The following is a 13,019-nucleotide window of genomic DNA, read 5'->3' on the forward strand; positions in this document are numbered from 1 at the left end:
CCATAAGGGTGGTGTCAGCTGCATATCTGATATTTCTCCCAGAAATCTTGATTTCAGCTTGTGCTTCCTCCAGCCCAGCACTTCTCATTATTTACTCTGCATAAGTTAAAAAAGCAGGGTGACAATATACAACCTTGATGTACTCCTTTCCCTATTTGGAACCAGTCTGTTGTTCCATGTCCAGTTCTAACTGTTGCTTCCTGACCTGCATACAGATTTCTCAAGAGGCAGGTCAGGTGGTCTGGGATTCCCATCTCTTTCAGAATTTTCCACAGTTTATTGTGATCCATGCAGTCGAAGTCTCTGGCATAGTCAATGAAGCAGAAATAGATGATTTTCTGGAACTCTCTTGCTTTTTTGATAATCCAGTGGATGTTGGCAATTTGATCTCTGGTTCCTCTGCCTTTTCTAAAACCAGCTTGAACATCTGGAAGTTCACGGTTCATGTATTGCTGAAGCCTGGCTTGGAGAATTTTGAGCATTACTTTACTAGTGTGTGAGACGGAGTGCAACTGTGTGGTAGTTTGAGCATTCTTTGGCATTGCCTTTCTTTGGGATTGGAATGAAAACTGGCCTTTTCCAGTCCTGTGGCCACTGCTGAGTTTTCCAAATTTGCTGACATATTGAGTGCAGCACTTTCACAGCATCATCTTTGAGGATTTGAAATAGCTCAGCTGGAATTCTATCACCTCTACTAGCTTTTTTCAAGTAAGCAAATATAAGTGACCAAATAAATCACCGAATACCTACAATGTGCAAAGTCATTCATTTCATATAGATTCCACATCACTAGCAACATCTGATATCAGTAGTTGATATTGGAGCTTAAATTAAAATTCAAATCATCTGTAACACACCAAAAATATTTATTAAATAACTCAAGTTACATTTGTTTTTATTAATCAAAACTGGGTTTAATATTTTGGTAGGCTTGACTAGGCAGAAAATATATTTATCATAAAAAGACAACCTATCCTAAATATGTTCATCATTTGGGGTGAACACATATTCATTAATCAAAATGTGTTTAATCTATGTAAAAACTGCCTCACATTGGAGGATATAAAGCACCATTATTTTGAAAAAGTGTCTATGACTGTTCTGTAGGTTTAATTACAATCATAATATTGCTAATGGTGTCATTTTAATCATTATGTGTGTTAAATTAATATTTATGAATTAAATATATATGTGAATCACATAAAATATTTAATCCTTAGTTTATTTGATTTATTCATTGACTCATTAGAAAAATATCTATTCTTTCCTACATCAGGAAGATCCACTGGAAAAGGAATAGGCTATCCACTCCAGCACTCTTGAGCTTCCTTTGTGGCTCAGTTGTTAAAGAATCTGCCCGCAATGAGGGAGACCTGGGTTCAATCTTTGGGTTGGGAAGATCCCCCAAAGAAGGGAAAGGCTACTCTCTCCAGTATTCTGGCCTGGAGAATTCCATGGACTGTATAGTCCATGGGGTCGCAAAGAGTCAGACATTACTAAGTAACTTTCACTTTCACTCTGTCCTATCATTACTCTATCTGCTGGGATATATTATGAAAAACAAAAATAGACTTTCTCCTCATCTTGTAAAATTTATGCTTTAATATGTGAGTCAGACGATCAACAGGTAAAGCATGAAATAAAAATATAAATATGGTACATCTTTAGAAATCAATGGGTTGTCTGTGAAGGTCTCTCAAAGAAACTGACATTTTGAGGAGAACTAAAGGTCACAACCAGGCAAAGAGTGGTGGTAAATTTATTTCAGGGAATATTAATGTCCAAAGCTTCCAAAGTGAAAAAGAGCTTAATATGTTCTAGGATTGACAGAAGGCCAGTGTAATGTTTCACAGGGAGAAACACGGTATGAGATGTGCTAGAGGAGAAAGACAGGAGCCTGCCATGTTGAAACTCATAGACCAGAAAAAGTGGTGTGAACAGAAGACACTGATAGGTTGCTAAGAGGGGAATTATACATTCTGATTTATACAGTATAAAGATAACTCCAGGTCCTTTGTAGAAAATGGATTGAGAGGAATGGGTAAAAGTGGGGAGAGGATGAGACCAGTTCAGTCTATTATGATAGTTCATCACATAAAATGATGATGCTTGGACAAGTGTGGAGCTAAGAAAGTTATCAAGACCTGGACACATTTGAGCAAAAACCTGCCTAGCTTTCTGTATCGAGTTTTTGATTTAATAATAATAATACAAACAACAAAACCCTAAGCTCTGCTTAGGGAAGGAAGATCAAGGGAAATTCTGCTTGTCTCGGTATCCCATGACACATGCTGCTGAGACTAAGTGATTTTTAATATTAAATGAGTACTTTTGCTCAGTAGCTATTGAGAGTGTCTGCAGTAGTATGAGAGGCAGGCTAGGAGGAGGAGGTGGGGGGCTTCCCTGTTTGGCACTGGGCCCTGTTGTTGCTGAGGCTCCTGTTTGCCTCTGAGGCTCAGATCCCACCAGGCCTCTTGAGTGCTCTAACAGTTACAACTCCTAATAGTTAGAAAAGAAACATCTGGGGTGAGATGCAAAACGAAATGAGAAGTCCATTTCTGAATAAAATTAAATGACTTCTATGGCTACTGAAAAAGAGAGAAAAATTCAACAAACTCATTTCCTTTGAGTTTCACTAGATGATGCTCTTGCAGATTTTCTTCCATCCCTGTAATGCTCCTTTTCAGTTTCTTTTGAAGGCCTTTTCATTTTCACTCTAGCTCTGAATATTAAAAGTCTAGCTCTCAACTTTAGTTACCCAACACTTTTGACCTAGGCCCTCTTAGGGCAAAGCCTTCATTTCAAAGGCTTCAAATATTTATGTGATAAATGTAATATATTTCATTCATAAGCATCTGAGTTCCAAATCAGTTTATCCTAGCTCTTAACACTGCCTTCTTAGCAATATCTCTAATACAATATATTTAAAACCAAATTCTTGCTCTTCCTTACACTGGAGTGTTTTAGTGAAACTTCAACCCCCCCCCCCCCCCGAAGTTTCAATTAAAGCCAGATATATTCATTTAAATCTTAAGACTTCCCTCTCTACTGCTTGTCCAACTCCCTTACTCAAAACTTGCCATCCGTCTGGTCTGATTTCTGATCTCTAATGCTTCAAGCACTTTCATAATTCAGAGCCCCTTGAATACTGTATTCTCTGCCAAGGATCATCTCCTCCTCCTCATTCTTGCTTCATCTTTGATGAAGATTAATTTCTACTCAGTGTCTAGAAGGAACCATAAATATCACCTTATCAAAAAGGTTTTATGCCATATCGCCCCTCAATCTACATTTTTCTCTTACATTTTCCCAAAGCACTCCCCATCCATTTTCTTGCAAAACATTTATCATTGTTGGTCATGATACTTTTGTCATTATATTTTGTTTAAAATAATCTTAACCACTAGACCATATGCTACACAACAGCATCAATCTTACCTATTTTACTAACTACTATATTCTTGGAACCTACAGCTACTGCTAAAGGTCTGTACTTCAAAGGTAAGTGCCATAAGAATTACTACTTTAGTTTGTTTGCAGTATAGAAAAAAAAAAACTTCTTTAAAGAATAATTTCTAATAAAATAAGTTAAAATTAACTATCTTTTTAGTTAATAAAAGTAAAAAAGCACCTTCAAAACATATTGAACAAATTGAACTGCAGCAATAAAACATTATATTGTGTGATTAATGCAGTTTCTGGAGTTTTAGTCAATTTTTTAAAAAAGATTTCACCTGGAAGAGGAGTTATTAAAAAAATTACACAAATGTTACAGCCATTGCCTTTTCTCACTTTTATTCTTGCAAATATTTGAATTACTTTAACTGATATGTGCTTGAGCAAATGGCTGTTCACTACTGATATGCCGTTTCTTTTGTGGTATAGTTTATTGGTTTGAAATTAAGAATTGGTTATTTAAAAATTTTCAAGAACACAGAAATTCCTAAAATCTGGAAATCTGGGCATTGTAGTAGGTTGAGATAATCTTAGGCAATTACTAAATTTACTATTCAACAGATTAAACCTTTTTAAATAGAAGAATATAAAAATAAAATACAGACAAAATATGGAGAATATTTACTAAACAGGTTATTTTAAACAATTCTAATTTTTTCCTAAAATTATACAACACAATTTTATTTAAATACATTATTTAAATAGTTTCTAAAATTTGTTGAAATTTTTACCATACTAATAATTTTTAATGATTTATGATGATTATCTAACACCTTATAATTTAAAGAACAACCTATAGTATTTAAGATGGTAAATATTATTTTCTTTTAGGAAGTTCTTCACTTATTTGTTGATTTATTTTACTCTTTTAAGTAACTGAAAGTGAATTTTATGGAAGTCCAAAGTCAGATATGCAAAACTCAGTAAGTAAGAACATAAGATATTCAGAGCAACATTTTCTCATCAGTTTATATTTTGTTCTTTTTATTATGCACACTTAAAACTGCATGAACTCTGCATTTCTTTGTAGTAATATGAAAATGTGGATGGGAGAATCTCTACTACACTGATAATTAAATGATTGTGGCTACGTGATTCCTTGTAATTTCTTCTATACTTTACTCTTTAGACGATTTATTTGTAACCAGAGAAGTTTCACAAAATATAGTTATCTGTAAAACGTTCAAAGATCCTTCATCCTTTCCAATATGTCAGGAAAATCAGCCTTGAAAAGACCAAGATAAAACTTCCAAGATCCAGCTAAGTGCCCTACTATTGTTTTCTCCTCTTCTCCTCCTGTTTTCCTGAAAATTAAAATCAAGTTGCTGTGTCTGCAAAGCAGTTCTCCAGATGTCTCCAAGACTAAGTGAAAAATGACAGATGAAGCATAAAAATGGAAAAGGCTTGACAAAAATGAACCAGGTTGAACCCAATGTAGTGTGTACAGTCTTGCCTTAATTTTCTTACCAACACCTGTTAGTATCGATATAAATGATAAAACTCAGATCATTAGTCTTAAAATGAAATTCTATTAAAGAAAATATCACACAGTGTAGCTTTTTTTTTAATGCTCACTCATCCAGTTTCAGTAGTTGTAAGTCATTAAAAAATAATCTTAAAGGTCTGTACAAGCTGAGCCATGGGTATTTGTTTTTTCTAAAATCTTAAATATACACTCTTAAATAGTGGGGGAGATGAATAATAAAGCCTTCCTGCAGTTAAGAATATAAACAATTACAACTGCCACGACATCAAAAGTGATCACAGTTTTCTTAGAAAGGGAGAAAGAAGACAGAAACACACTAGAGAATTTTCCAACTCTTACTTAGCCATGGATAAACGTTATAAAGAAAAAATCCAGGGACTGTGGTCCAGTTATCAAAACATATAATCAACATCCAAAAAAATCCATTCTTCTCTTTTTCATAGGATTATTTATTTTATAATATGAAATAAATTGTAAAAGCTTACGCAGTTAAACATATTTGACATGTTATTTTCTCTTTCTAATAAGTTGCTAGTTTATTTCTCCTAAAGCAAATTCTTTGAAGTAAATGATATTAATATTTTATTATATTTTCTATTAGCTAATATTTGAATTATTTATATTTAGCCCCTGCCTTTTCTATTCTCTTTGACTGAATTGTTTTTCCTCAATCCCTGCATGCTGTCTCTTTCTTGACAATAGGTCTTCCTTATCACCTTATCCATATTACACCCTTCCCATAACTCATTATACTTTTCCCATTGTTTTCCTTATAACAGGTCACCAGTTAAAAAATAACTACTTGTTAGTTATTTTCTGTCTTCTCTCTTATGAGAATATCTTGGCCAAAATACAAAGAACTTGCCTCTTTGAAATGCTACAGCCTTTTTACAGATAGCAGGCACTTAAATCCTCAGGGCCACTAAAGCTGTTGGTATAAAGATGGTGCTTAATAAGTCTTAGTTGAAACTGAAAGAAAATAAGAATTAAGAAAGCATGAAGAAAAGAAGGAAGGAAGAGAAGAAGAAGTGCAATGAAAGAGTTAAGCAATAACCTTTTATTTTTTGGCCACATGGCTTGTGGGATTTTAGTTCCCTGATTAGGGATTGAAACCAGACCACAGCAGTGAAAGCTCCAAGTACTAACCACTGGACAGCAAAGAAATTCCAATAACTTTAAATATAGTGGATCTACTTACAAAGGTTTATTCCAAAGAAAGAGGTAAAAATAACACTTATTTACAAGGTACAGTTTATTTTTCTAATTAATTTTTAGATGTTGGTGTAGTTGGTTTATGACATTCTATTAGTTTCAAATAAACAATTCAGTGATTCAAATTTTTTATAGATTATACTGCATTTAATTCCTGTGCTGTACAACATATCCTTGTCATTTATTAATTTATTACTTACTTTTATTAGAATATAATTAGCAATGATGTGTTAATTACAGGTGTACAGCTAAGTGATTCAGTTATAACAATATAAGTGTCTAGTTTTTTTCAAATTATTTTCTTATATAGGTTATTACAGAATATTGAGCCAAGTTCCTTGTGCTATACATTAGGTTCTTATTGGTTATCTATTTTTTTTAATTTTATTTTATTTTTAAACTTTACAAAATTGTATTAGTTTTGCCAAATATCAAAATGAATCCGCCACAGATATACATGTGTTCCCCATCCTGAACCTTCCTCCCTCCTCCCTCCCTATACCATCCCTCTGGGTCGTCCCAGTGCACCAGCCCCAAGCATCCAGTATCGTGCATCGAACCTGGACTGGCAACTCATTTCATACATGATATTTTACATGTTTCAATGCCATTCTCCCAAATCTTCCCACCCTCTCCCTCTCCCACAGAGTCCATAAGACTGTTCTGTACATCAGTGTCTCTTTTGCTGTCTCGTACACAGGGTTATTGTTACCATCTTTCTAAATTCCATATATATGCATTAGTATACTGTATTGGTGTTTTTCTTTCTGGCTTACTTCACTCTGTATAATAGGCTCCAGTTTCATCCACCTCATTAGAACTGATTCAAATGTATTCTTTTTAATGGCTGAGTAATACTCCATTGTGTATATGTACCAAAGCTTTCTTATCCATTCATCTGCTGATGGACATCTAGGTTGCTTCCATGTCCTGGCTATTATAAACAGGGCTGCGATGAACATTGGGGTACACGTGTCTCTTTCCCTTCTGGTTTCCTCAGTGTGTATGCCCAGCAGTGGGATTGCTGGATCATAAGGCAGTTCTATTTCCGTTTTTAAAGGAATCTCTACACTGTTCTCCATAGTGGCTGTACTAGTTTGCATTCCCACCAACAGTGTAAGAGGGTTCCCTTTTCTCCACAGCCTCTCCAGCATTTATTACTTGTAGACTTTTGGATCGCAGCCATTCTGACTGGTGTGAAATGGTACCTCATAGTGGTTTTGATTTGCATTTCTCTGATAATGAGTGATGTTGAGCATCTTTTCATGTGTTTGTTAGCCATTTGTATGTCTTCTTTGGAGAAATGTCTATTCAGTTCTTTGGCGCATTTTTTGATTGGGTCATTTATTTTTCTGGAGTTGAGCTGTAGGAGTTGCTTGTATATTTTTGAGATTAGTTGTTTGTCAGTTGCTTCATTTGCTATTATTTTCTCCCATTCTGAAGGCTGTCTTTAACTGGAGGAATCAACCTACCTGACTTCAGGCTCTACTACAAAGCCACAGTTATCAAGACAGTATGGTACTGGCACAAAGACAGAAATATAGATCAATGGAACAAAATAGAAAGCCCAGAGATAAATCTGTGCACATATGGACACCTTATCTTTGACAAAGGAGGCAAGAATATACAATGGATTAAAGACAATCTCTTTAACAAGTGGTGCTGGGAACTCTGGTCAACCACTTGTAAAAGAATGAAACTAGAACACTTTCTAACACCATACACAAAAATAAACTCAAAATGGATTAAAGATCTAAACGTAAGACCAGAAACTATAAAACTCCTAGAGGAGAACATAGGCAAAACACTCTATGACATACATCACAGCAGGATCCTCTATGACCCACCTCCCAGAATATTGGAAATAAAAGCAAAAATAAACAAATGGGACCTAATTAACCTTAAAAGCTTCTGCACATCAATGGTTATCTATTTTTTAAAAAAAGTGTGCAGCACTGTTTATAATAGCCAGGACATGGAAGCAACCTAGATGTCCATCAGCAGATGAATGGCTAAGAAAGCTGTGGTACATATACACAATGGAGTATTACTCAGCCATTAAAAAGAATACATTTGAATCAGTTCTAATGAGATGGATGAAACTGGAGCCTATTATACAGAGTGAAGTAAGCCAGAAAGAAAAACACCAATACAGTATACTAATGCATATATATGGAATTTAGAAAGATGGTAACAATAACCCTGTGTATGAGACAGCAAAAGAGACACTGATGTATAGAACAGTCTTATGAATTCTGTTGGAGAGGGAGAGGGTGGGATGATTCGGGAGAATGGCATTGAAACATGTATAATATCATGTATGAAACGAGTTGCCAGTCCAGGTTCGATGCACAATACTGGATGCTTGGGGCTGGTGCACTGGGACGACCCAGAGGGATGGAATGGGGAGGGAGGAGGGAGAAGGGTTCAGGATGGGGAGCACATGTATACCTGTGGCGGATTCATTTCGATGTTTGGCAAAACTAATACAATACTGTAAAGTTTAAAAATAAAATAAAATTAAACTAAAAAAAAAAAACACAAAAAAAATTTAAAAAGTATGCACCTGTCAATCCCAAATTCCAAATCTATCCCTCTGCCCAACTATTCTCCCCCTCTGCCCCACAGTAACCATAAGTTTTCTAGATCTATGAGTCTTTTTCTATTCTGTAATTGAGTTCATTTGTATCATATTTTTCAATTCTGCATATAAGTGATATCATTTGTTTTTGTCTGACTTACTTCCCTTAATATAATATTCTATTTTCATTCATAAGGCTTATTTTTGAACTTTCCAATGTGCCAGCTTTTTTTCTATTCTTTAAAAATATAATTATTACAAAGATAAACCAATATTTTTCTTTGGTGCACAGTCTATGAATTCAACTAATTTATAAATTTGTGTAATAGCCACCACTACTAGAATTTCAACAGTTCCATCACTGTTAGAATTACAGAATGGTCCCGTCACCCTTAAAAATCCCTCAGGCGGCCCCACTGTAGTCAAACCCTCTCACCACCACTAACACTCAGAAACCACCTATCTGTTCTCCTTCCTTACAGTTTCTCCATTTAAAGGATATAGTATCAATCGGTTAATACAAAATGTAACTATTTGAGGCTTGACTTTGATAAAGCATTATGAGTTTGAGACTCATTCACAGTTGTGTTTTTACTCACAGTTGGTTTCATTTTATTAACATGTAGCATTTCACCAATGGATATGTAAGAATATGTTTTATTGAAGGATTTACTGGCTGATTCCAATTGTTGACAAATATGAATAAAGCTGAAATAACATTTTCCAGACAAGTTTTTTATGTTAGCATAAATTTTAACTTTCTCAAGGTAAAAAAAAAAAAAAAGAATAGATCATCCATATTGAATACTAAATGCATGCCCAAGTTTATAATTGCAAAAGTGATTACTTTGTATTGTTTTGCATTCAGTTCAGTTCAGTTCAGTTGCTCAGTCATGTCCGACTCCTTGCCACCCCATGAATCACAGCACGCCAGGCCTCCCTGTCCATCACCAACTCCCGGAGTTCACTCAGACTCACGTCCATCGAGTCACTGATGCCATCCAGCCGTCTCATCCTCTGTCGTCCCCTTCTTCTCCTGCCCCCAGTCCCTCCCAGCATCAGAGTCTTTTCCAATGAGTTAACTCTTCGCATGAGGTGGCCAAAGTACTGCATCATTCCTTCCAAAGAAATCCCAGGGCTGATCTCCTTCAGAATGGACTGGTTGGATCTCCTTGCAGTCCAAGGGACTCTCAAGAGTCTTCTCCAACACCACAGTTCAAAAACATCAATTCTTTGGTGCTCAGCCTTCTTCACAGTCCAACTGTCACATCCATACATGACCACAGGAGAAACCATAGCCTTGACTAGAATTGATATATATATATATATATATATATATATATATATATATATATATGGCTTAAGTTATACATCACTGCTGTACACTTGAAATATTGTAAATTAGTAGTATTTAAATTAAAAAGTTAAAAAATAATAAAGCATGTTTCCTATATACAGCTGCAGTTATATTGCTTTTATTTGTCTAATAAATAATCCCTATCTTTTGACTGGATTGTATGGGCCACTTACATTTAATTTAATTATTGATATATTGAATTTATATCCACTCACCTCAAAGTCTTAAAAGGTATTTTGAATATGAGGTGCAGAAATTGAGGTTATCCCCTGCTACTTCTAATATAATTCTTAGGAATAGTAATGGCAATGTGGATTAAATACTGGTCAGAATCATCAGGCAGAGAATTATATACCCAGAAGCCAGTTAAATTAAGATGCTTATAACAGTTTAAAAGATCCACACCAAGGAATTAATTTTTGAGGGGAAGCCTTCAGGAACTTCTTTTGAGTCCAATATGGGAGATATGAAAGAGAAAAAAAAAATAGAAAATACACCACCGTTGTATTTGTATTTTGTGATCTGGTTTCTTTCCTCAATCAACCTGCTACAAGATGCTCTATATTTTCTCTGTGGACCCACGGAAGAGACAAAGTAAAGCAAAGTCACACCATCTTAGAACAATATCAGATACATATGAAAATCTACTTATATAACTGAAATGTAAATGCCAAAACTTATAAATAGAAGTCTTTAGATAAATGACTTTGGGGTATAAGCATTTAATAGAATAATATGTACTATTCTTAAAAAGTTATAGAAGAACATTTAATCACTGCTAAAACGCATACGCTCTTCCAACAACATAAGAGAAGACTCTACACATGGACATCACCAGATGGTCAACACCAAAATCAGATTGATTATATTCTTTGCAGCCAAAGATGGAGAAGCTCTATACAGTCAACAAAAACAAGACCAGGAGCTGGCTGTGGCTCAGATTGTGAACTCCTTATTGCCAAATTCAGACTTAAATTGAAGAAAGTAGGGAAAACCACTAGACCATTCAGGTATGACCTAAGTCAAATCCCTTATGATTATACAGTGGAAGTGAGAAATAGATAGAAGGGACTAGATCTGATAGAGTGCCTGATGAACTATGGACGGAGGTTCCTGACATTGTACAGGAGACAGGGATCAAGACCATCCCCATGGAAAAGAAATGCCAAAAGGCAAAATGGCTGTCTGAGGAGGCCTTACAAATAGCTGTGAAAAGAAAAAGTGAAAAGCAAAGGAGAAAAGGAAAGATATAAGCATCTGAATGCAAGTTCCAAAGAATAGCAAGAAGAGATAAGAAAGCCTAGCTCAGTGATCAGTGCAAAGAAATAGAGGAAAACAACAGAATGGGAAAGACTAGAGATCTCTTCAAGAAAATTAGAGATACCAAGGGAACATTTCATGCAAAGATAGGCTTGATAAAGGACAGAAATGGTATGGACCTAACAGAAGCAGAAGATATTAAGAAGAGGTGGCAAGAATACATAGAAGAACTATACAAAAAAAGATCTTCATGACCCAGATAATCACAATGCTGTGGTCACTGACCTAGAGCCAGACATCCTGGAATGTGAAGTCAAGTGGGCCTTAGGAAGCATCACTATGAACAAAGCTAGTGGAGGTGATGGAATTCCAGTTGAGCTATTCCAAATCCTGAAAGATGATGCTGTGAAAGTGCTGCACTCAATATGTCAGCAAATTTGGAAAACTCAGCAGTGGTCACAGGACTGGAAAAGGTCAGTTTTCATTCCAATCCCAAAGAAAGGCAATGCCAAAGAATGCTCAAACTACCACACAGTTGCACTCATCTCACAAGCTTGTAAAGTCATGCTCAAAATTCTCCAAGCCAGGCTTCGGCAATACATGAACCATGAACTTCTAGATGTTCAAGCTGGTTTTAGAAAAGGCAGAGAAACCATAAGTCAAATTGCCAACATCCGCTGGATCATGGAAAAAGCAAGAGAGTTCCAGAAAAACATCTATTTCTGCTTTATTGACTATGCCAAAGCCTTTGACTGTGTGCATCACAATAAACTGTGGAAAATTCTGAAAGAGCTGGGAATAACAGACCACCTGACCTGCCTCTTGAGAAATCTGTATGCAGGTCAGGAAGCAACAGTTAGAACTGGACATGGAACAACAAATTGGTCCAAATAGGAAAAGGAGTACATCAAGGCTGTATATTGTCACCCTGCTTATTTAACTTATATGCAGAGTACATCATGAGAAACGCTGGGCTGGAAGAAGCACAAGCTGGAATCAAGATTGCCGGGAGAAATATCAATCACCTCAGATATGCAGATGACACCACCCTTATGGCAGAAAGTGCAGAGGAACTAAAAAGCCTCTTGGTGAAAGTGAAAGAGGAGAGTGAAAATGTTGGCATAAAGCTCAACATTCAGAAAACGAAAATCGTGGCATCTGGTCCCATCACTTCATGGTAAATAGATGGGGAAACAGTGGAAATAGTGTCAGACTTTATTTTGGGGGGCTCCAAAATCACTGCAGATGGTGATTGCAGCCGTGAAATTAAAAGACGCTTACTCCTTGGAAGGAAAATTATGACCAACCTGAGACAGCATGTTAAAAAGCAGAGACATTAGTTTGCCAACAAAGGTCCGTCTAGTCAAGGCTATGGTTTTTCCAGTTGTCATGTATGGATGTGAGAGTTGGACTATAAAGAAGGCTGAGTGCCAAAGAATTGATGCTTTTGAACTGTGGTGTTGGAGAAGACTCTAGAGATTCCCTTGGACTACAAGGAGTTCCAACCAGTCCATTCTAAAAGAGATCAGTCCTGGGTGTTCATTGGAAGGACTGATATTAAAGCTGAAACTCCAATACTTTGGCCACCTGATGCAGAGAGCTGACTCATTGGGAAAGACCCTGATGCTGGGAAAGATTGAGGGCATGAGCAGAAGGGGACGACAGAG

This window comes from Bubalus kerabau, chromosome 1 (genome assembly GCF_029407905.1).
Source record: "Bubalus kerabau isolate K-KA32 ecotype Philippines breed swamp buffalo chromosome 1, PCC_UOA_SB_1v2, whole genome shotgun sequence".
Taxonomy (NCBI): Eukaryota; Metazoa; Chordata; class Mammalia; order Artiodactyla; family Bovidae; genus Bubalus; species Bubalus kerabau.